Source organism: Equus quagga, chromosome 15 (assembly GCF_021613505.1).
Source record: "Equus quagga isolate Etosha38 chromosome 15, UCLA_HA_Equagga_1.0, whole genome shotgun sequence".
Taxonomy (NCBI): Eukaryota; Metazoa; Chordata; class Mammalia; order Perissodactyla; family Equidae; genus Equus; species Equus quagga.
In genome coordinates, this window is record NC_060281.1 from 21,224,606 (window position 1) to 21,249,031 (window position 24,426).

The following is a 24,426-nucleotide window of genomic DNA, read 5'->3' on the forward strand; positions in this document are numbered from 1 at the left end:
GAACTCTACTAGCCAGCATTGTGTAATGGGTGGGGGCTGCCTGGAGGAACAAAAGACACTCTCAGCAAACAGTAACAGGCTCTGTGACCAAGCAGGCTCTGCAAACACTGACAGGCTTTGCAAACCACAGCAGGTTCTGCAAATGCTGGCAGGTTCTGCAAACACTGACAGATTCTGTGTTGACAGGCCCACAATAGCAACGAGAGTGAGAAGCATTATGGAGAGGAAAACCTTGTGGTCCAGAGATGCTAAGGGAAGTTTCCACTTACCCTGCCTTTGTACCTTTGTGAGGGAGTCCTGGAGGAGGACGTCCAGCCCTTTTCCCCTCCTCGACAGCCTTCTCCAGTGCCACTGCCTGGTGCCCTCCCCCTTAGCAGGCTGCAGAGGTGCCAGGGCAGGAGGACTATGATTGGGAGAGTCCATGAGGGACACTCTGGAGTGGCGGGGAGCAGGCATGGGGGCCAGGGAGGTTCCCCCTGGTGGGAGCCTGGCCAGCTGGTCCCAGGTCACCGTGGGGCAGGCTGGAGCCCGTCTGCCCCGGCCCATGGCCCCTCTGAGCTCCAGAAAGTCTCAGCTCTTTGTGCTCAGCCTTGGAGGCAGGGGAGGGAGTGGCAGGAGCAGCAAACGTTTCCAAATGGAAAATGATGAAATCTTTCTGGAAAGCTGACTTTCCCAGGCTCTGGTGGGTACAGCTGACAGGGGAAACCTGAGCCCTGTGGGCAGGCAGGGGGTCCGACGGCAGGGGATCTGAGGCGCCTCTCTATGACAGAGTCCTGGGCAGCCACTCCAGAGCCGAGGAGGGCCTGTTGCCCGTTGGCGCCTGGTGGCGGTGGGGGAGTGGGCAGGGGAGTTACCCTTCAGCCCAGGGCCCCCTACAGTCTATGCCCAACCCAGCAACCAGAGTGATGCTGTGACAACAGTTAGTTCCCGTCTCTCCTTTGCTCTGTATCATTCAGAGTCAAGGCCAAAGTCCTTACTGCGGCCCACATGGCCTCATGTGATCCCACCCTACCACCACTCTGCCCCTCCCTCTCTCTGTTCTGGCTTCCTTATTCCTCAGATGAGCTGGGCACACTCCTGCCTCAGGGCCTTTGCACTGTCTGTTCCTTCTACCTGGATGCTTTTCCCCCAGATATCTCCATGGCTCGCCCTCTCACCTTCCTTGAGGTCTTTGAACATCACCTTCTCAGTGAGGCTTTTCCTGACCACCCTATTGAATCCTGCAACCTGCCCTCCTCACTCCAGCCCCAGCACCCTCCCTTCTGTAGTACCACCCTTTATTTTTCTCCAAATAATCTACAAATTATTTCTTCTAATATATTGACAGTGGTTTGAAGAGTGGCCTCCCAAAAGACTCATCTGTGTCCAAACTCCTGGAACCTGTGAATATGACTATGGGTTGAATAGTGTCCCCCCAAAACATTCAGGTTCACCTGGAACCTCAGAATGTGCCCTTATTTGGAAATAGGGTCTTTGCAGATGTGCTTCAGTTAAGGCTCTCGAGATGAGATCATCCTGGATTGAGGGTGGACTCTAAATAGTGTCCTTATAAGAAGAGGAGAGGGCATACACAGAGACACCGGGGAGAAAGCCACGTGAAGACAGAGGCAGAAACTGGTGGGATGCGGCCACGAGCTCAGCAACTCCGAGGATTGCCAGGAGCCACCAGAAGCTGGAAGAGGCACTACTCTCCCCTCCCAGAGCCCTTGGAGGGAGCACGGCCCCGCCAACACCTTGATGTCAGACTTTTAACCTCCAGAACTGTGAGGGAATAAACTTCTGTTGTTTGAAGCCACCAAGTTTGCGGCAATTTGTTGTGGTAGCCATAGGAAACGAATGCAAGACTCTATAATTTACCCATTTATTGTATCTATTATCTGTAAACACACTCCTCTCCTCAAATCTGAGCTCCAACAAGACAGGGATTTTTGTTTCCTTTGCTCATTGGTACCTCCCCAGTGATGAGCACAGGGCCTGGCACACAGCAGGTGCTCAATAAATCCTCATCAAATGGCTGAGTGAATAAATTAGATGAAGCAAGCAGTGCAGGAGTGGGAGTAAGGGGTCTTCAGGGGCCCGGCTTGGCTCCTCAAGGCTTGGGCCAGCTGAGATGGGCTCAGTGTGGCAGGAACCTATGCAAAGGACCCCTGGAAGAAAAGGAGAGGGAGACCTGGGGTCCTGCTCATGGCAAAATAAGCAGAACCCACCCTGTCCCCTTGTTCAGCCTCCTCTAGCTTGGTCCCAGCTGGAGCCTTTGTGGACTGGGCCTCTGCCAGAAGTAGGAGCCCTTCCCCTACATCCCGAAGCTAAGGACCCACCCCTAGACGACCTCTAGAGGCCACATTCACCCCACAATTAGCTATTCTGCTGACTGGCCTGGGAAGTACACAGGGGAGGGCCTCCCCACTTCTGGCCCATATCCTCAGGGCAGTGGGAGTGTTTGACTAGGGACTGAGTGGTGACAGACATGACCCCATAGGTCCCTTTGGATCCCTAGGATATCAGTTGCAGGGTTTCCCAAAAAACCCAGTGCCTGTCTTGTCCCCTGAGCTCTGGTGGTCGTGCAGGCCCATCTAGGCTGCCTGAGTTACCCTTTGACCTCTGGAGACAAAGTCTTTGTGGCCCCTCCTGGAGGCTTCTGGGCCTTGGGACACTGCCGTGAATGTCAGGAAACAGCCCCTGCCTCCCACACAAGCGATCTACCCACTATCCCTTTCCCCACCTGGGAGCCCAACCAGGGTGGTCATGGGCTGGAGGGTGCGCAGGGGTGGGCAGCCGTGCCCCTGAGAGGCGTCCTGTGCGTCTTGTGCCTCCAGGGAAGATGTGTCCTGGTTGAGAATCTTTCTTCTCTTCTGCAGAGGGTGAGAGAGACCTGGGGTTGCCTGGGACCAGTCCCCCAGGGCAGGTGGCCTCAGCTCTTGTCTCAGAGAGATGAGCAGAGCCCACCCTCTCCCCATGTTCAGCCTCCTCTAGCTTGGTCTCAGCTGGAGCCTTTGTGGTCTGGGCCTCTGCAAGGAGTAGGCGACCTTTCACAAGGTCATGCTCTGCCTCTGTCCACTCTTTTCACCCCTCTGGGTGGCCCCATCCTGCCCCATGGTCCAAATCTCCAAGCCCTAGCTCAGTGGGGGATTCTCCCTTTGACCTTGAGCAATTCACCACCCTGTCTCCCAAGAGGAAGACTAGAAACTTCCTCAGGGCCGGCTCTCCGATCTCTGCCATCTTTGGATGCCCTGCAGAAGTGGAGCTCACAGGTACCTCCTTCCCTTCTTCCTTCCTTCTCTCCCTCCTCCATCCTCCTTTCTTCTCCCCTCCCCTTGTGAAAGTTAATGAACTCCTCTGAGGCTTAGTGTCCTTATCTGTCAAGTGGGAATCATAATACCCACTGTGGAGGTGAGGATTAGAGGGAGGTGGGAAGGAGGAATGGAGGAGAGCAGCTCAGGGCCTGAGCAGAGGGAAGCCACAGCTGAGAAAGGACTGGATCTGCTCAGGCCTCATTTCTGCAAGTGGTGGGCCACCTGTGTGCCCATTTGGAGCCCATTCTGAGCCTGCATGTCTGTTTTCTGCACCTGCCATGTGGGCCTATGTGAGGTGGCATGTAGTGGCTGGACGCAGCATGAAGGTGGTGCCGACGACCCTGGGTAAACATCCTTTCTTCGCCACAGCATGAACACGGATGGTCCTCCCTTGTGCAGTGGACAATGGCTACCTTGTGTGAGCGAGAGAGAAAAGTGGGTACTTGTAATTGCTGATTTGGGCAGAGCCCCAAACAGGCTTGGAAAGGGCCAAGCCACAGGGGGCCTGGGAAGCTGGTGCCAGTGTCTGGGTCCAGTGGGTGGGCAGGAGGGCGCTGGGGGTGCGGCCCAGAAAAAGAGCTGAGCCACTGAGCAGGGAGAAAGTGGAGGAGCATGAATGAGCTGCTTGAGAAATGAAGTGAGGCTGGCTGGGCAGGAAATAAATGCATGCGGAGAGGCCGGCGGGGGCTGGGAGCCACCAGGCACTCTGGGGAGGGCTTTGGCGGCAGTTCCAGGCTGAACGGACTCTGCTTCCTTCCGGACTCAGGCTCCCTGGTGAGGGAAGCACTTAAAGAGCAAAGCCAGACTGGTCCTTGAACTGGACAAAGCAGAGCAGGGCTCTGAAACCATGCCGTGTGCTTAGAACTTTCCCACTTCCACTCTGACGTCCAAGCTCTAAGCTTTCTCTGGCTACAGGAAAGTATTTTTCACGCTTGGAAAAGCTGGCCCTGCAGGAAGCTGCTGATGCTGCTGACGGCTCAGTGAAGGCAGTAAGGTGGAGGCCTGTACTGGACACTTGGGTTCAAGTTCCTCCATTCCCTATGGCTTACTCTAGCCCCTGCTGCGTGGCCAGCTCCACGCAGGCTTTCTGGGCTCCGCTCAGGTGCAATCAGATGGCACCTCGCCGTGGTCCGGTGCCTCCCGCCTCCTGCCGAGGCTTCTCTGAGGTCTTGTACATGGATGCCTGTGGATCTCAGCCTGTGGATGCCTGAGAACCTCTGAGGTCCGCCAGCGTGTACACCTCAGAAGGGAAACCCAGTCCCCATGCCCAGTGGAGGGACAGAAGCCAACAAATACTCTCCCCTTTTGCCCTCCTGGGCATACACTTTGGAGACACATTTCACAAGGCTCTTAAATAGGTCCCTGTGGGGTCACCAGTCATCCACAGGGATGGCTAATGTGGTAAAACATCCTGGTATTGGCCAATCCCCCTTCCCTGTCTCACTCTGTCCCCTGCCCTCAGCCCTCACTCCTGCTGTCTGGGATCACTTGCCAAATAAATGATTTGCACCCCAGATCGAAGCCCACTCAAGCTCCACTTTTACGGAAAACCAGGCTAAGACAGAGGCCTAGTTTAGCTTCGGTCTAAGAGTCTAATTCTTAGGGGCCAGGGCAGGAGGCAAGTGGGAGCCTGGCCTATGGAAGGGAGCCCCCTCTATCCTTCTCGCAAGAGTAATATTTTAGGAGCCGGCCCCGTGGCTGAGTGGTTAAGTGCATGCGCTCCGCTGTGGTGGCCCAGGGTTTTGCGGGTTCGGATCCTGGGCACAGACATGGCACTGCTCGTCGGGCCACTTTGAGGCAGCGTCCAACATGCCACAACTAGAAGGACCTGCAACTAAGATATACAACTATGTACTGGGGGACTGGGGGATTGGGGGAGATAAAGCAAAAAGGAAAAAAAAAAAGTGCTATTTTAAAGCACAGCTCTAGGCTGGCTCCCCCCCGTACAGAAGCCCACAGTAAAGATGACTTGGCATTTGCCTTGCTGCCCCCATGGACTCCACTGGGCATGAGCATCTCCCCAGACCTCGACAGCCTGAGGGAGAGCCTTGCAACTGGCACTTCGGGTAATTAAGCACATTTTGCACTAGTAGCAGCTGCAAGCATGTCTCCTCTCCCATAGGCCCTGCTCTGGGGATTTGCTGGTGGGGAGTCTGCCTGGCTCAGCCTCTGTTTCGTAACTCCTGGAGGCAAGGCCTGGCCCCCTCCATCTGGCTCCTCCTGCATGCAGCACAGCTCTTTAGTTAGCAGGACTCTGACTCTTCTGCGAGGGGTTCATGCAGGTGTGAAGGGCCCATGTAGACCCTGCCTGTAGATGCCATCCCAGACAGGGGCTCTGAGACAGCCCTGCTTCCCTCTTCTGATACCTGTGGGACAGCAGTGCTGGTGTGGTGAGAACAGGGCTGAGTTAGCCTGTAGCCGGGACCCGAGAACACAGGAGTGTTGGGTGGGAAGCTGGATTGACCTTGATCCCGACCCCACTCCAGGGATGGCCGGCATCTCCTTCTGACCTTTGGCATATGAGGAAGCTCTGCTTTCCTCTCACGCCCCCACACTCTGGCTGGCACTGAGTCGCCAGACCTCCCCATTCTCCAGAGGCCTTCATTTCCCATGTTCCCAGCTTCTGGCTGGAGCACACGGGGAGCTTTTGCCTTCAGCCTTGCAATCTCCATCCTGACTTTCTCCTACTCTTCTCTACAACTTGCCCTATGGGTCCCCCCAACACCCCCACCCCACCCGCTGCACTTCTCAGGGCATGTTGAGTGAACGGAACAAAGGAAAGAGGATGAGGAGTGGGGGAACCCCTGCTTGGGGTGGGGGGTACGTGTGTGCTGGGGGCGGATCTGGACTAAAACCTTCTGCAGAACCAGACTCCCGGGTGGGAGGACCTCGGAGTCGAGCAGCCTGAGCCCTCCCTGCTGCTGTGCGGCCAGAACGACCCAGATCTGTGGCCCTGTGACCTCCCAAGTGCCAGTTGTGCTCCTGGAGATAACAGGGAGGAGTCTGGCCCCGGAGTGCTGGCTGATCCCTGGGGGTTTGAAGGCAGTGTCTATGGTGACCCCAAGTTCTCCTCTCCTTAGACTGATGAAACGGTGAGTCTGGCCCAAAAGCTGGTAGGATGCAGGTGTAAATCTAGCTTTATCATTTAGCCTCTGTCTGAGTCTGTCTGGCCTCTGAGCCTCAGTTTCCTCAGCTATGAAATGAGGATAGTGTGACTCCCACCAAGGTTGGTGTGAAGAGTAACAGAGGCAATGAGCAGGAAAGGACTCAATGCAGGTCACACCCTTCTGGCCCTGGGTGGTGGGCACTAGGCTTCTCGTCCCATCCCCCTCCATTGGCTACACTCCAAGGGACCAGTGTCTTTTTCAGAGTATGATGCTCACTGGATACAGAGGGGCTGTGACCTTGCTTGTCCCCTCCCACCCAGCTCCCACTCATCCTCAGTTTGGTGAGCAGGGGTCTCTCACCTTAGAGAAGCCTGTGGGCAGAAAGTAGAGGCTGCCGCTGCCCCCCTCTAAGGGAGCTGACAGGAGTAAGGCAGGAAAAGGGTCACTTGGGGAAACGTCAGGATGTGCCCTCACAACCCCACCTGGTCAGGCCCAGGCCGGCTGAGACGCCTCAGGGAGAGCAGGCCTCTCTCTGACGTTCATCCCTTGGGTGAAGGCTAGGTCTCTCGCTCCCCTCACTTCCCGTCATTACCTGTCACAGACCTGGCATGCAGGAAGGCACCACCTGTACGCCACCGCTGGAGGAATGAGGACATGGTTTGGCTGCATCATGCCCGTGGGAGCGGGCTTCCTGGAGTTTGGCCTCAATTTATCTTCTTCAATCTATTTACTGACCAAAAGAATTTTCTGAGTGCTTCCTTTTTTGGGGAGGGTGGGGAAGCCCAGGTTTGCGCATTTTGACACCTGGCACCTGCCTGAGCTTGGGCCATTCTGAGGTCAGGAACGTCCTCTCTACTTGCCAGGCCAGTGCATCTGATTGTCCAGCAGCTCCAAGGTGGGGTGGAATGGGCCAAATTTGGCTGCCCTGGTGTCCCCGCCCCCTGACAGCCACCTCTTCTCCGCTGTCTGTTCTCTCTCCACCCCGGGATTTCACCCCCTCGGCACCTCATCTCTCTGCCCATGTCTATAGCTCCTGGGGCCTCATCACTCCAGACAGCCTTAATCCATCCTCTGCTGCCCCACCTCCTCCAGGAGGGGACAGCAGGGCCAGGGATGAGAGGATATGAGTGGCAGATGTTATTTTCCCAAAATGGCCATGACAAAATCTCCCATCCTACGTGTTCTTCTAGAACCTTGCCACACCCCTGTCAAGAGGCGGAGTCTAGTCCTCCTCCCCTTGCGTCTGGGTGCGTTTGTGACTTGATTGTACCCCATAGAAAGTGACAGAGACATTGCAAGACTCTCAAGGCTGGGCCAGAAAATATGACAAAACTTCCACCTCGTGGGCTGGAAGGCTCCCGCGGAGCCCGGAGGCGGCCGCGCTGTGAGGAGCCCACGCTGGCCCATGCGGGCAAGACCACGGGGCAAGGCCCTGAGGCCAGAGGAGACAGCGCACAGTCAGCCCCTGCTGCTCCAGCGCCAGCTGCTGTCCAACTGACGCCATAGGACAGCCCGCCAAGCCCTTCCCAGGCTGCGGACCCACAGACACAAGAGAGGCCGGGAAATGGCTTGTTTAGCCGCTCCATTTGGGGGTGCCCCATTATGCAGCATTAGATACCCTGGCAGGGGGACGGAAGCTTCATTTGTGGTGTGGGGTGGAAAGAGCACTGGCCTGCGTTCCAATGTCCCTGCCGCTAACTGGCCCTTGCGTGACCCCTCCTCTCTGGACCTCGGGTTCTTCTCTGAACAGCGCAGGGCTGGGACAAGCCAGGCTGAGGCCTGTGCCCCACAGTGCCAGACACTGACGTCCGGATAACAAGCTTCTCACCGCCCGCTATCTCTTTCACATAAAACCCTCGCTCCTCCTAAAGGTCCAGTCCCCTGAGCGCCAACTCCCTCGGCAAGCTCCTTGGTTTCCCTCTAGCAGGGCACCCAGCCCGTCCTCTGCCCTTCTCTGTGATGCCTGGGTCTTGTGTCTGAGTTATCAAGGCACTTGCTTCTTCCTCTGAATGGGTGGTGAGATCTTGAATCACAAGGGCTGTCTTCCTCTGCTGTGTTGCCCCCACAGCTTTAGACACAGTGCCTGGTGAAGACTCGACCCTCCTCCTTACCCCCCATTAAAACCAGTTAAATGAATGAATGAATGAATGATGTTGACCATCACTCTCTCGTTATTGAGCACTTACACTGTGCTAACCTCTTTACAAACATCAACTCGTTTAATTGTCATAACAACCCTGGGAGGTGGGTAGCATTTTCAACCCCATTTTACAGTTGAGGAAACCAAAGCACAGGAAGGTTAAGTAACTTGTCTAAGGTCTCACAGCTAATAAGTGGTGGAGCCAAGATTGGAGTCCAAGGAGTGTGCTCTTAATCACCACATGATGGTGTGCTTCATCATCCCCATTTCATAGATGAGGAAACTGAGGTTTGAAGATCTTAAGCAAGCCACCTAGTCACACAGTTGGTAAGGGGTAGAGCTGGGATTTTGATTTGGCTCTGTTTGCAAAGGGACGTGCCCCTAACCACTGGGCTCCTTGGTCCTGTAGCAGGGACTCTCATTGCCCACGCTACCCACATGGGTGCGGTCAGCTCCTGCTGAGAGGGCAGACAGGGGGCACCTAGAGAGGATCACAGCCTGGAGAGGGGCCGTCGTCCCCTCCAATTTGATGGTGACAGTGCTGTTAGGGTGCCTGAGGGCCCTGGGCATGAGTGGCCCTTCCATTCAGCCCTGGGCAGGGTCCTTTTTCCAGAAAGGACCACAAGCTGCCAGACGTGGCCGTGCTCTCAGCTTTCTCCACTCTCTCACACTTTCCTTCTAGCCAGATGTCAAGCCTCTTATCTCACTGGGTGTGCATCTCCTCTGGGCTATGTGAGGACACTTTGGCCCAAGAGGGGTCAGTGACTCAACCGGGGTCTCCAGTGAGACCTGCCTGGGGCTGCGTTTCACTTTCCACTTTCCCAACTTGTCACCACACTCACTGTCATCGCGTGCTCTGCAGTGGTCTAGGCTGGGGGGCTTTCCAGAACATTGCATTCCAAGCTCACAGAGAGACATGTTTGGGGCCAAAGCCCTGCCCGCAGCCGTGGGTGAGCCGCCACTGTGGTCAGCAAGCTTCCTCAGAGGCCGTGCTTGATGTTGGAACTTGGGTCGGGGTGGAGCTGCTTGCCGGCTCCTCACACTCCCCGGGTGGTGGGGGCTCGTGGCCCCAGATCTGGGTGTCTGGGGCTGATGGTGTTTGAGTGGATCTGTTAGTAGTTTCAGGGGGGTGCAGTGGGAGCAAGCAGTCAAGAGTGGCCCCCAGAAGGAAGTTTTGTTAGGCTCCTGTTTCTCCTATGTCAAAGAAACCAAATCCGTCCCCTTTGGTTTATTTAGGCAGAATTGGACTCTGAGAATGAATTTCTGAACTTGGAGACTCACAGGAGAACGTTCAGGGCAGCACTGTTGATGACAGCAAAAACCTGGCCACTGCCCAAATTGCCCACCAACAGCAGAGTGGGTGACCGGGCTGTGGCTGCGTGGTCACATGGAGAAACACCATACGGCAGTCAAAATGAATGACCCACTCAAACGTGCAACAATGTGTGTGAATCTGGGCAATGTAAAATTGAGATGAAAAAGTCCCAGGAAATTATGTACCACATAATACTCTTTTTACAAAGTTAAAAACCATTAAAATTAAAAATAATAATTTTATGGAATCCACATGCATGCAATTAAACTCTACAAAGCAGTAAGTGAGAGAATGATGGACAGGGGACTCAGATGACCGTTACCGCAGGTAGCGGGATGGGGGTGGAATGGGGGCCACGGCTAGATGGGTTACTATCAAGAACTAGCTATTGTTCTGATGGTGGGTTTAGGGATGCTTATTGCATTATTTAAACCAACTAACTAAGCAATGTAAATCAAAGTGCATGGACCATTAATGAGGACCAAGGATTCTGTAAGCCTGTGATCCAAACAGAAGAATAAAACAGAAGGCATGAACTGGGAAGGCCCGATGTCCCCCAAAAGGAGAAGGCATCAGGAAATGCTGGAGTGGTGGAGAGCCAGAGCCTGGTAGTCTGGGGGCCTGTGGGTCCCAGTTCTGGGATTAGTTTTCTATTGCTCCATAGCAAATTACCAAACATTTAGCAGCTTAAAGCCGTACTCATGTGGTATTTCACCGTTTCTGTAGGCCAGAAGTCTGGGCACTGCACAGCCTGGTTCTCTGCTCAGGGTCTCAGCAGGCTGAAATCAAGGCATTGGTTGGGGCTTTAATCTCAACTGAGGCTCTCCTCTGCCAAGCTCCTTGCAGTCGTGGGACTGAGGGCCTCCACTCAGGTGCCACTGCTATTCCTTATCATGTGAACCTCTCCACAACATGGCAATTTGCTTCTTCAAGGTCAACAGGAGAGTGCCTTTGCTGCTTTGAATCTCTCTGACCTCTATCTGTGTCCTCTAGACTCTCACTTAAAAGGCACACCTGATTAGGTCAGACCCACCCAAGAAAATCTCCCTCGTGATTAACTCAAGTCAACTGATTAGGGACCTTAATGGCAACTGCAAAATCCCTTCATTTTTGCTGTAGACTATGATCTGATCACAGGAATGATATGTCATCATATTTATAGGTCCTGCCCATACTCAAGGGGAGGGCGTTAATGTGTGTGTACAGCAGGGGTGGGAAGCTTGGGACCATCTTAGAATAATGCCTACTACAGCTCATTTCCAAGCCACGGTTTTCTCCTCCATGAAGTAAGGAGTATAATCTATACCCTGCAGAGATCATGGGAAGATTAAATGAGATGGTGTGCACAGGGCTGTCATTTGTTCAGAGGTATTTAGTGAGGGCCTGCTGCATACCTGGCAGGCCCCCTGGGAGCTCAGTGAACACAGTGGTGTGCAACATGGATGTAGTCCCTACCCTAATGAGGCTGATAATCTAATGGAGGAGGCGAGTATTAGCTGAACTAATAAAGACCATAGTGTGATATGCATGATCTGTATGCTGAAAACTACAAAATGCTGTTGCAAGAAATCGATGAGGACCTAAATAAATGGAAAGATGTACTGTATCCACAGATTGGAAGACTCACCATGGAAAAGATGTCGATTTTCCCAAAATGAATTGTAGATTTGACACAATACCAATCAAGATCCCAGCAGGAATTTTTGTTTTTTGGTAGATATTAACAAGGAGATTCTAAAATTTTATGGAAGGGCAATGGAACTAGAATAGCTAAAACAATTTTGAAAAAAACAGAAGAAAGTGGGAGGAATCTACTCGATTTTAAGACTTAGTATGACATTACAGTAATTAAGACAGTGTGAGGCCAGCCCTGTGGCCGAGTGGTTAAGTTCGCGTGCTCCGCTTTGGTGGCCCAGGGTTTCGCCAGTTCGGACCGTGGGCGCGGACATGGCACCTCTCATCAGGCCACGTTGAGTTGACATCCCACATGCCACAACTAGAAGGATCCAGAACTAAAATATACAACTATGTACTGGGGGATTTGGGGAGAAAAAGCGGGAAAAAACAAAAGAAGATTGGCAACGCTTGTTAGCTCAGGTGCCAAGCTTTAAAAAAAAGTGTGGTATTGGCAAAGAGATGGATACATAGATAAATAATCTGAAATTGATCCACACAAATGTGATCAATATGTACAAAGGTACAAAGATATATGAGTGGAGAAAGGGTAGTCTTTTCAACAAACGGTGTTGGAACAACTGGTCATCCATAAGCAAAAAACTAACCCTTGGCCTAAATACAAAGATTTAACTCAAAATGGATCATAGAGCTAAATGTGGAACACTAAACGTTTAGAAGGGAACATATGTGAAAAATCTTCATGCCCTGGGGTTGGGTGAAGGGCTTTATAAAGGATATCAAAAGCATGATCCGCGAAAGGGGAAATTGATAAATTGGACTTCATCAAAATTAAAAACTTTTGCTCTGCCAAAGACACTGTCAAGAATATGAAGGGACAAGCTACAGATTGTGGGGAAAAAATCTACAAACCACATATTCAATTAAGGACTTCTATCCAAAACATATAAAGAACTCTCAAAACTCAACAGCAAGAAAACAAGTCACCAAATTCAAAACTGGGCAAAGGACTTATACAGACACTTCACCAAAGAGGATATAAGGATGACAAACGAACACATGGAAAGATATGCACCATCATTAGCCACGAGGGAAATGCAAATGGAAATCTCGATGAGATACCACTGCATGCCTACTGAAACAGCTATCATAAAAAATATTGACAAAACCAAGTGCTGAGGAGAATACATAGGAACCGGGACTCTCACCTACTGCTGGTGGGAATGCAAAATGGTACCAGCACTTTGAAAAACGGTTAGTTTCTTGTAAAGTTAAACATATGCTTATCATACGACCCAGCAATCCTACTCCTACATATTTACCCCAGATAAACCAAGACTTTTCTTCACGTGAATACCTGTACATGGGGGCCGGCCCTGTGACCAAGTGGTTAAGTTCACACACTCTGCTTCAGCAGCCCAGGGTTTCACCGGTTTGGATCCTGGGTGCAGACCTAGCACCATTTGTCAGGCCACGCTGAGGCAGTGTCCCACATAGTACAACCAGAAGGACCTGCAACTGGAATATACAACTATGCACTGGGGGGCTTTGGGAAGAAGAAGAAAAACTTTTTTAAAAACCCAAAACCTGTACATGAATGTTGTGAGCAGTTTTATTTGCAATAGCCAAAAGCTAGAAACAATCCCAACGTCCTTCGGTGGCTGAATGGTTAAAGTGTGGTATGTCCATGCAATGGAATACTGCTCAACAGTCAAAAGGAGCAATATTGATCCCAGCAACCACTGGATGCTTCTCCAGCATTTATACTAAATGAGAGAAGTTAGTCAAAAGGTTACCTATTGTTTGACTCCATTTACTTGACAGTCTCGAAAAGACAAAATTACAGTGATGGAAAACAGATTAGTGGTTGCCGGGGTTATGGGTGTGGTGAGGGTGTAGCTATAAAGGATAGCATAAGGGAGGTTTTGGGGAAGATGGAATGGTTCTGTATCCTGATTGTGGGGATTGTTACACAAATCTATACAGGTGTTAAAATTCATAGAACTATACACTGGAAGGAAAAAGAAAGTAAATTTTATTGTATGATAATTTCTAAACAATGAGCAGTGTGGACAAGGGCTCTAAGAGAGAGAGGCTTGGCTCTTGGGGAACGGACATGTTTCAGAAACGTTGTCCATGTAGTGTGGCAAAGTTGGCACAGGGCATAGAATTTAATAAATTCTCAATACACAAACAGTAGCAATAAAGAGAGAAATTAATTCTGGACTCAGTGAGTTCAGGAAGTGATGTCGCCAAGAAACCAAGCACTAGATTCTTCTGGGAAGTGGATTCCTGAAGCGGAGGGAAGGTGCCGGAAGATGCCTAAGCCAGCCCTGCCCTGACACAGCTGGGAGATGGGAATGCCCCCAGATGGGGAGACACGGGGTGGCCTGCAGGCCTGGGAGGGCTGACTCAAGAACCCTCCATTTTCTGAGCTTGCCCAGAGCCGCCCAGAGGGGCTGGGTCTTCTTGGTGAAGAAGGGAGCAGTCGGCTCTGCGTGGAGACCTGGCTCCCTCTTGCTCACCTCCCAGGTGGCCCTCAGCCATGACCTACTTCTCCAACCTGTCCGTGCAGGTGACTCCCCCACCCACAGCTATTTTTATCCCAGTGGGATTCTCAGCTATTTTTACCAGCCCGGCTTGTGGGAGAGTCGGATGGTGAAGCTGGGGTTCCTGCCCCGTGGGAGACCCTGATGGACATTCCTTCCGTCCTTCTCCCAGTGAGGACCACGTTACCTTCCCACAGCCACTCCTGCCCCAGGTGTCTCTCCTGCTGCAAAACCTGCAAGAGCTCCCCATTGCCCACAGGATAAAGTGCACACTTGACTTGGACGTTCAAAGCTCTCTCTACCTAGAACCCAGCTTCCCTTTGGCTTCCTGTCTCACCACAACTCACGGCTGGCCCGCCCAAGGAGCTAACCAACCCAGGCACCTTGCCAGACACCGATGAGGCCTCTTGATTTCCTGCCTGTGCACTTGCTGCTGGGAATGTCCTTTTGCTTCCGTCTCCATTGGGCCCAGTGCTAATGCCACCTCCTCCATGGAGCCATCCTTGATTCCCCAGCTGGCAGGGACTGTGCCTTCTCCTAGAGAACTGCTGTCCCAGGACCTCTCCTCTGTCTCTCTCTCCCTGGTTCTTGGGGCTGGCCGTTGCCCACCTGTACTCGTGCACAGAACATGTGTGGGAAGGATGGTGGGAGTGCTGCTGCCTCTCCTACATCCTCCAGGCTGCCCTGCGTGCCTGGGCCCTGTGATACCCGCCTGCCTCGCGGCAGGGCGGGCACTCTTCCATCTTCTGGCTGAAGGGCTCTCCGCCTCAGTGAATCAGCAAACCCTTCCCAGGGCCTGCAATGGGCTCGGCACTTTTCCGAGCACTCTGGGGAGGACGTGGGGAGGAAGTCAGAGAGGAGTGCTCATCAGAGGGAGCCTGGGCAGGTAGACCCGAAGCTCTAGGACCTACACGTGCGATGAGGCTTGCCTGGGGACCCCAGAGGTGCACTCTCACCTCCCCGGTAACACTCCCCCATCTTTCTCCTCTTCCTGGAGAAAGCCAACCCCAACCCCCGTGACCTGGCTTCCATGTCCTCCTCGCCCCACAGCCTGGCACTGGTCCCTGCCTTCTGCGGGACCCACCAGGACCTCCTGGGCACCAAATCTGCTTGGTGCGGTTGAGTTCTTATCTCCCTGGCCTGCTCAGAGCCTCTGCATGCTGACCTCCCATGTTCCCAGGATGCTCCGTTCCCCTGGGTCTCCTCTCCATCTCCTTGAAGGGTTCCCACCTCGGTGGGTCCTGGAGAGGTCAGAAATCCTCACTGTAAGATTGGGGCCTCTCTTCTCCCTGAACCCATTCAAGACCTCAGTCATTAACACTGGCCTCCACATCCTTTCTTCTACCCCGGGCCTTTCTCCCTGAGCTCCGGACCCCTGAAGTTCTCATAGCCCCTCAGCTTAACATGATCTCAATGCAACTCATCACCTTCTTTCCTAACCCATTCCTCCTCTGCTCCCCCCGCCACCCCATCCCCCCCACTCCCACCCCCAGTCTGGAGCCCTGGCCCTCGCCCTGCTCACTCAACTTCCTAACACTGCCGGGCAGGCCTCCTGTTTCCAATTACTGCAGCCATTCCTTCCCCAGCTCCTTGCCTCCTGCCTTTCCCATTCCCATTCATCCTCCACTCAGCAGCCTGCACAAACCTGGCCAGACCCTTCCTTAAAATCTGTCTGCAGAATCAAGTCCAAGAGTTTTAGGAAGGAGGCCAGCTGTGTGGTGTGTCATTGAAGCCAGGCTGCCAGGGTGCACATCTCCCTGGCTGTGTGACCTGGGCAGGTGATGTTCCCTTCTTTGAGCCTCCATCTCCTTGTTGTTCAGGTGCATCTACGCCTAGGGCAGTCGTGAGAACCAGATGAGACAATAGGTGTGATGGCTCTAGAACTCTGCAGCCTGCAGGGAGTACCCGGTGTCACTGGCATCAGTGTCATCAGCCAGCTGCCTCCTCTCACCAAGCTCTCTGCAGCCTCAGCCCTTGCCTCCTTCCCACACAGCCGTGCAGCCAAACATAAGAACCTCCCCACCTCTGATCTTGCTCTTCTCTCTCTAGGAGATGCCTTCCTCTGACCTGCCCACCTAGCTGCCAACTTTTCCTACTTCAGAGCCCACTGTGAATTCCATCTCTTCTGTGCATCCCTCCATAGATGCCCCCTCAGGCCTCCCCCAAGACTGGGCTCGAGGGCATGGAACCACCCACCCACCATGAGCCCCGAGGCCTGTGCCTGACTCCTTGTGGTTCCAGCATCCAGCACTCCATCAAGGCCCTTGGAGGGCAGGGCAGGAGGGCAGTCAGAGCACCCAATCCGAGTCTCAGAGAACTCCAGCCCCTGGGAGAGGTGTGACCCAGGAGACATCCTCCAGCTTGAGGCCCTGGAGTGGGAGGGCTGTCCCCACATGTCTCCCCAGTGGACTCGAGTCATTAAGAGTCCACCAAGGAAGAGGGGTCCCCTCTGTGGGGGACGCAGGGCTCTCTCCCTCATGTCACCTGAGGTTGTCAGCACTAACAGAACCAGGCCCTACAGGGAGCTCACTCAGACCCCAAAGACCAGGCCCAGTCCCTGCACGGGGCTGCCCCTGCCTTCCAGGACACCTTCGGGGCAGGTAGGGAACATGGAGGCAGATGTGGGTGGGACAAGGAAGCCCTCACAGGGGAATGTGGGAGGAGAGGGCTCTCCTAGAAGTCTGGGTTGGGAGTGGCCAGGAGGAGGGTAGATGGAGGATGAGAGGGACACGTCTAGATGGCCCTAGTCTTGCCTAGTGACTTGGCACAGTCCGTAGTGCTCAAAACTCTACAGAGCTCAGAGTTCTAGCTCAAAGCTCGGCACTGTTGTAGAGCCTGGCTGCTCTGCTAGCGCTAAGCTTGGGCAAGTTCCTGGACCTCCCTGTGCTCCGGTTTCCTCTCTAAATGGTGTAACAACAGTCATTAGAAGGTTGAGTGAAATGCATGCAAAGTGCTTGGCCCCACAATCGGTCCGTGGAAAGGGCTTTCGAGTTGGCTGGTGGAGCGAGGCACTGCCTGGGCCTAGACACGGAAAATAAGATCTTCTTTACTTATTTGAAGGGTAGACATGATTGAAATATACAGGGGGAAGACCCCAGCAATGCTGTCTCCCAGCTACCCACGCACCCCACCATTGGAAGCCGCGCCTGCCTGGTGTCTAGGATGGCATCATCACCTCCCCTCTGCAGAAGAGGGGAAGGAGCCACTCAAGACCAGTGAGGCGAGAGAGGAGAACACAGCTCTCTGGAGCCGGGTGCAGAGCTCACATCCACCATCCTAGGTGGGGCCCATGACTGCCCAGTTTCCCAGACAGGCCCCACGCCACCCCTCGTTTGGTGGTGTATGCCACTGCTATATGTAGCCCTCCGTTAGGAAGTCCTTTCCCATGTCTGACCTCAGTCCCACCAGCTGCGGTGTGACCCCTGTATCTAAGGCTGCCCCATGGAGAATCCACAAGGCTGAGGAGTGTGGGAGGGAGAGAGGGCTTTGTATGATCTACTTTCAGAAACCACCCTCACTCGGGAAGTCAGTTCATCCTGACGTCTAACTCCAGTCCCACTCACCATGGGTAAAGCCTGCTTCCTCTCGCCTGTCCTTGGAAGACATGGGGCCTTTACTCCAGGACTTCCGCATCTGCCCTGCAGAGACAGGGGTCAAGGCCTTGTCACTCCTGACTTGTCTCTTGGCTGGTGAGGGCAGGGGGTGTCCATGGTTATCCAAAGTGCGCTGCGTGCCAGCCCAAGCAAGAAGGCAAATCCTACCACGGCTCTCCAGGGAGGTGAGACTTCTGGCAAACCTTGTAAGGGCTATGCTGTCCATGTACAGATGGGGAAACTGAGTCCCAGAGCAAGAGAGGGGCTTTCCCCAGGGCACACAGCCAGGAGGACCAAGGCCTCCTGATGTTCACCGCAGTCCTCTCTCCACTCTGTCCAAGTCTCTAGGAAGGCACTGGGGGTTTGTAGCATCCCAGAGCCTGAGTCACAGGTGGAGGAAAAGCAGGCTGAGAAACTGTCCTTTATGACTCCAAGGCAAGTAGCTTCGTCCTTCTTGTCTCTTGAAGGTCCGACATGGAGTTTAGCAGAGAAGCCAGAAAGAACTTGCTACCAATAAAAGTGAGCAGCACTGTGGAATTCACTTTTCTGAGGGCATTTAACCAATTGATAGGCAAGCAAGGCTGCCTAGTACAGTGGTGCAGGCTGTCCACTGCACGAGGGGCAAGGGGGAGAGTGAAATTTCTCTGATTCAAACCAACGTGCTCAAAACGGGGGTGGGGGTGGGTGCTGTGGAGTAGCCATCGTCACAACACGCTTTGCCCAGGTCTAGCCAGGGAGAGAAGCAGTGGTGTCTCCACTCTGGCCCCCAGCCTTGTCTGCCCTGTGTCTCGCCCTCCTGCCCACCCTGGCTGCCGCCTGTCTCCTGTGATTGAAATCTCCCTGCTGGTCTCAGAGCTGACCTTCCCGCCCTTAATTCAATCAGGAATCACAAGCCCTTTTAATTTAGGAAATAAAAGGCCGGCTGCTGAGCCGGCTGCACCTGATTGACGGGGCTGCCAGCATGGCCAGGCTGGCCTGGGGAGGGGGCACAGACCCATGACCTCAGGCAGCCTCTCTGGGGTAAGGATGCTCCCCTGAGGGCTGGGGAACAAAAGCCAACCACCCCCCCTGCTGACCCCCAGCAGAGGAGGGGCCAAGGCCATGTGGTGGGGGCTGGTTTCCAGCGGCCTGGAGAAGCTGTGGAATGTCGAGCTCTCACTGCAGCCTGGAAGACTCGGGGTAGACCTGAGGGAGGACTTCCCAACCAACTCATTTCTCCCTTATTGTTTTGTGACTTTGGGTCGATGTTTCAAAGTGCCCTGACGACACATCTTTCTTTTCCAAGAAAGTAGAAGAGATGCCGGAGGAGTCCATGCTCACTTTTCTGGACTTGGGTTTCTCGTCTGGATATGGAGATAATCATGGGACTCAGCCATACGCTGTTTTGAGGATTAAATGAGTTAACGAAAGCTCACTGGCACACAATAGCCTCTCATTAAATTATAGCTAATAGTATTATTCTGCTGGAGGCAACAGAGGCCCCCACCTCTACTTGGAAGTAGCAGAGACTTGGGGGGACAGTGTCCAGGGCCCTGGGTCCCGTTGCTCCCTTCCCTCCCAGGAGATAGCCAAGGGCGAGTTCCCCCCCAGCCTGGCCCCGTTCCCAGGGGGTCAGGATAGGGCAGTGGAAAGCTACTGGCTCAGGGTTAGAATTCTAGCTGAGCACATTTTGGCTGTGTGACCTTGGGCAAGTCGCCTCACTGCTCTGAGCCTGTTTCTTCCTTTGAAAAGTGGGCTAGTAGCACCTATTGGCAGGATTGTGTGAAGTGCACAGGCCAAAGCCTGATCTGTAGAAGGTGCTCAGAATAGGGTACATCCCTCTCCTAAGCCCCAGTCAAGTGCTTAGCACAGCCTGTCCCTGTGGTCTGAAGCTGAGCTCTGAGCAGCCACTGCCCTCTTGCTGTTCCACCACACTGCATGAGTGTCCTATGGCCTGATTCCCTCAGGGTCCTGCCTGTGGCAAGGGCCTGCCTAGATGCTCCCACTGCGGCAGACCTCACCTTCTTGAGCTGCTCCTGCAGAAGGAACCAGCTTAGGGCAGACCCAGATGGCCGGCTGCTCCCTGTGTGTGTGCAGTGCAATGCCTGGGACAGACAAGGTGCTCAAGAGGTCTCTCCCAAAACTCTGACCCACCCTCTTGACCCAGATGTACTATAAAAACATATCCTATAATATCGTTCTTTGGGTCCTCAACAAGCAATTCCATGTAACTCCTGTATAAAATGGGTTTGGAGCTGAAGGTAATAGTCACGGTGGCCACCCCCTGAGTGCCAGGCTTACGCTGGGCTAGACGTGGGGCTGAGTGATCCACCTCCCGCTGCCCTGTGAGGTAGGCATTGCATCACACAGCTGAGGACACTGAAACTCAAAGAGATGGAGTAGCTTCTCCAGCCTGACCCAGCCACGCAGCGGTCGTGCCGGCATCTGCAGTGGAGTCCCCTGCAGAGGGCTTGGACAGATGGCTGGACAGCTCTTAGAAGTCTCTCGTGCCTGTTGTTGCATTTGATCTCACAGCAACCTTGGGGTTATGCCAAGCACATGATTGTCATTATTATGATCCTAGCTTACAGGAGTGGAAACAGAGGCTCCCGGGTCACACAGTAGCCCTCCCCACTGGAGGGGTCATTCATTCATTCATACCTTTGACAAATATTTATCAGGTACCTACTATGTTCTAGGCCCTGTGTGGGAGATCAGTGCTGAACAAGCCAGAGCCTGGCGCCATCCTGAAGCTTACCATCTTTGTGGGTGGGAAAGACTTGAAACAATCGGCACACAAAAATGATAAAAATGTGATAAGCATCATTCCTGGGGTGGGGTAATCAATCAGGTAAGGTCTTCCTGCAACACTGAGATCCCAAGACAGATTGGGAGTTTGCCCTGGGAAGTGGGCGTGGAGGCTGGGAAGAGCCGCCCCACTCCCCACCCCCTACCACCCGACCTGACCTGCGGTGGGTGGATGAACTCAGGGTTGGCAATATCCCCAGGGGTCCAGCCCAGCTCAGATTGGATGAGGGTGAATAGATGTGGGGATGGGGCTTGAGCCCAGGACCTAGGCAGGCCGTGAGGGGCACTGACATCTGCGGGTGTTCTGAGCCCCGCCCACCTGCCGCCTGCCTTCTCCCCACTGCAGGGCTGGTGGCGCGCTCCCAGGGCTGTCGGCTGCAGCTACCCCCCCGCCCCAACCCCGTCTGCACACCCACATCCTGCTTCTCTGTGTACCTCCTCCCTCAGCTCCCCTCACTCTCTCCCTCTGCCCAGAGCTGCTCAGAATTGCCATTGCATCTTTGACATTTCCTTTTCAAAGTTCTTTTCACTGTAGGAAGTGTCAATCCTGCTCGTGTTCTGAAGAGTTACTGTCCTCTCTCTGGGCCTCAGTTTCCCCATCTGCACAATACAGATAACTTCTCATGAGACTCTGTGAACCTGTGAGGCAGTCTGCATATTGTATGTGTTGCTGGAGTCGGGGAGACTCATCCTTCAAACCTGCCTGCTTGGTTGTGCTAAGCATACAGTAAGTGCTTTATGGATTGGTTTGGTAAGCCTACCTTGCCCAGGAGTTAGGAATGAAGAAGGCTCCTAAGGGCCAATGGGCCTGGTCCAGTGGTCACCCCCAGGGATGAATGGGGAGTAGCCTCTCCCCATTGTTCCTTCCCAGGAGCCTCTGGACATCCTGCTTAGTTATTATTACTCTCATCATCCCCATTTCACAGCCAGAGAGACAAAGCCCCGGGGAGCTTACATTGCTTTCCCAAGGTCATTCATGTAGTAGGTGGCAGAGCTGAGATTTTAACCCAGGCAGCCTGGCTCCAGGGCCCACATCTCAAACCATTGGACCACACATCCCTCCTCGAAGTTGAGTTCAATGATCTCCAAAGTGGGAAGGGTTCAGGAAGAAAATACTAGAAATTAAGTTATATATATTTTATCTTATCTTTTAAAATTTCTATGTTTTTGGTGAATGTATATTTTATATGCAGTACTTATGTGTAATTTTTTTAAAACTTTGAGTATGATTTGCATAGCATAAAATTCACCCATGTTAAGTGTACGATTCAGTGGTTCTTAGTAAATACACATAGTTGTGCAACCATCCCCATCATCCAATTTTAGAACATTTCCATCACCCACCCAAAGACATCCCTCCTGCCCATTTGCGGTCAATCCCAGTTCCCACCCCAGTCTCTGGGCCACTATTAACCTACTTTCCATCTTTATAGATGTGCATTTCCTGGATGTTTCATATAAATGGAATCATACAATGTGTGGTATTTTGTACCTGTTTCTCTTTTGGGTTTTTTTGTTTGTTTGGTTTTTTTTTTGGTGAGGATGATTGGCCCTGAGCTAACATCCGTTACCGATCTTGCTCTTTTTGCTTGAGGAAGATTGTCCCTAGGCTAACATCTGTGCCAGTCTTCCTCCATTTTGTATGTGGGACGCTGCCACAGCATGGCTTGATGAGTAGTATGTAGGTCTGTGCCTGGGATCCGAACTGGCGAACCCTGGGCCACTGAAGCAGAGTGCACAAACCCAACCACTGAACCACCAGGCTAGCCACTTGTATTTGTTTCTTTAACTTAGCATAATGTTTTTGAAATTCATTCATGTTTTAACATAAACCAGTATTTCATTCCTTTTTATGGCTGAATAGTATTCTGTTGTATGGATAGGTGACATTTTATTGATCCATTCACCAGTTGATGGTTATTTGAGTGGGTTCCACCTTTTGGCTGTTATGAATAATGCTGCTATGAATATTTGTGGTTTTTGTGTGGACATAAGTTTTCATTTCTCTTGGGTATATATATATACCTAGGAGTAGAATTACTGCAACATATGGTAAATTTATGTTTAACTTTTTAAGAAACTGCCAAAATGTTTTCCAAAGCGGCTGCACCATTTTACATTCCCACCAGCAATGTATGAGGGTTCCCGTTTCTCCACATCCTCACCAATACTTGTTATTGTCTGTCTTTTTGATTATAGCCATCCTAGTGGGTCTGAGGTGGTATCTCACTGTAGTTTTAATTTGCATTTCCCTAATGACTAACGATATTAAGCATCTAAGTTGTCTTATCTGTTAGCATAAAGTTATTCATAGTATTCGCTTATCATCCTTTTAATTTCTGTGAGATTGGTAGTGATGTTCCCTCTTTCATTTTGATTTTGGTAATTCTTTTTCTTGTTCAGTCTAGCTAAAGGTCTGCCAATTTTGTTGATCTTTACATTTTAGTTTCAATGTTTTTTCTTACTGTTATTTGGTTTTTTGTTTCATTGATTTCTGCTTTAATCTTTATTATTTCCTTACTTTTGATTGCTTTGGGTTTAGTTTGCTTTTTTTAGGAAGATTAGCCCTGAGTTAACATCTGTCACCAATCCTCCTCTTTTTGCTGAGGAAGACTGGCCCTGAGCTAACATCCGTGCCATCTTCTTCTACTTTATTTGTGGGACACCTACCACAGCATGGCTTGCCAAGTGGTGCCACGTCTGCACCCAGGATCTGAACCAGTGAACCCCAGGCTGCTGAAGCGGGATGTGCACACTTAACTGCTGCACCACCAGGCAGGCCCAGTTTGCTCTTCTTTCTCTAATTTCTTACAGTGGAAGTTTAGGCTATGGATTTGGCGTCTTCTTTTTATAGCATGAGTTTTTAAAGCTATAAATTTACTACCAATTACTACTTTAACAGTATTCTATAAATTTTGATATGTTGTATGTTTGTGGTCATTTAGTTCAAAATACATTTAAATTTGCCTTGTGATTTCTTTTTTGACACATGGGTTATTTGGAAATGTGTTGTTTAATTTCCAAATGTTTGTTGATTTCCCAAATTTTCTTCTGTTGTTGATTTCTAGTTTAATTTTGTTGTGGTTAGAGAACATACTTTGTACGATTTTAATTCTTTTCAATTTATTGAGACTTGTTTTATGGTCTGGCATATGGTCTATCCTGGTGAATATTCTTAGTGCCCTTAAAAAATATATATTCTTGCTGTTATCAGGTGGAGTGTTCGCTACATGGCAAATTCTACTGGTTGATAGCATTGGTCAAGTCTTGTATATCCTTGCTGATTTTCTGTCTAGTTCTTCCATACATTCTTGAAAGTGGAATATTGAACTCTCCAACTATTATTGTTGAATTCTCCACTTCTCCCTTTGATTCTGTCAGTTTTTGTTTCATGTATTTGGGGCTCCGTGGTTAGGTGCATACATGTTTAATTATTACATCATTCTGATGAATGACCCTTTTATTGTTATAAAATGTCTCTCTTTGTCTCTAGTATCATTTTTTTCCCCTTAAAGTCTATTTTGTCTGACGTTGGAATAGACACTCTCTTTCTCTTATGGTTACTGTTTGCACAGTATGTATTTTCCCATTCTTTTGCTTTCAACCTATTTGTGTCTTTGGATCTAAAGTGCCTCTTGTTGGCAGCATATAATTGGATCTTCTTTTCTTAATCTGGTTGCTATTGTTTAAGTCATTCACATTTAGCGTAATTATTGATAGGGTTGGATTTATCTCTGCAGTTTTGCATTTTTTTTATATGCTTCATGACTATTTTTGTAACTCCGTTCTTCCTTATTTTGTCTTATTCTGCCTTATTTTGTGTTAAATAAATATTTTCCTAATGTTTCTTCTAATTCCTTTGTTGTTGTTTCTTCATTATATTTTTGAGTTATTAACTTATTTGTTGTTTTGGGAATTAAAACATGTAATTTGTCACGATCAACTTCAGATTAATACTAACTCAATTCCAGTAAATTATCAAAACTTTGCTTAAATATGACTTCATT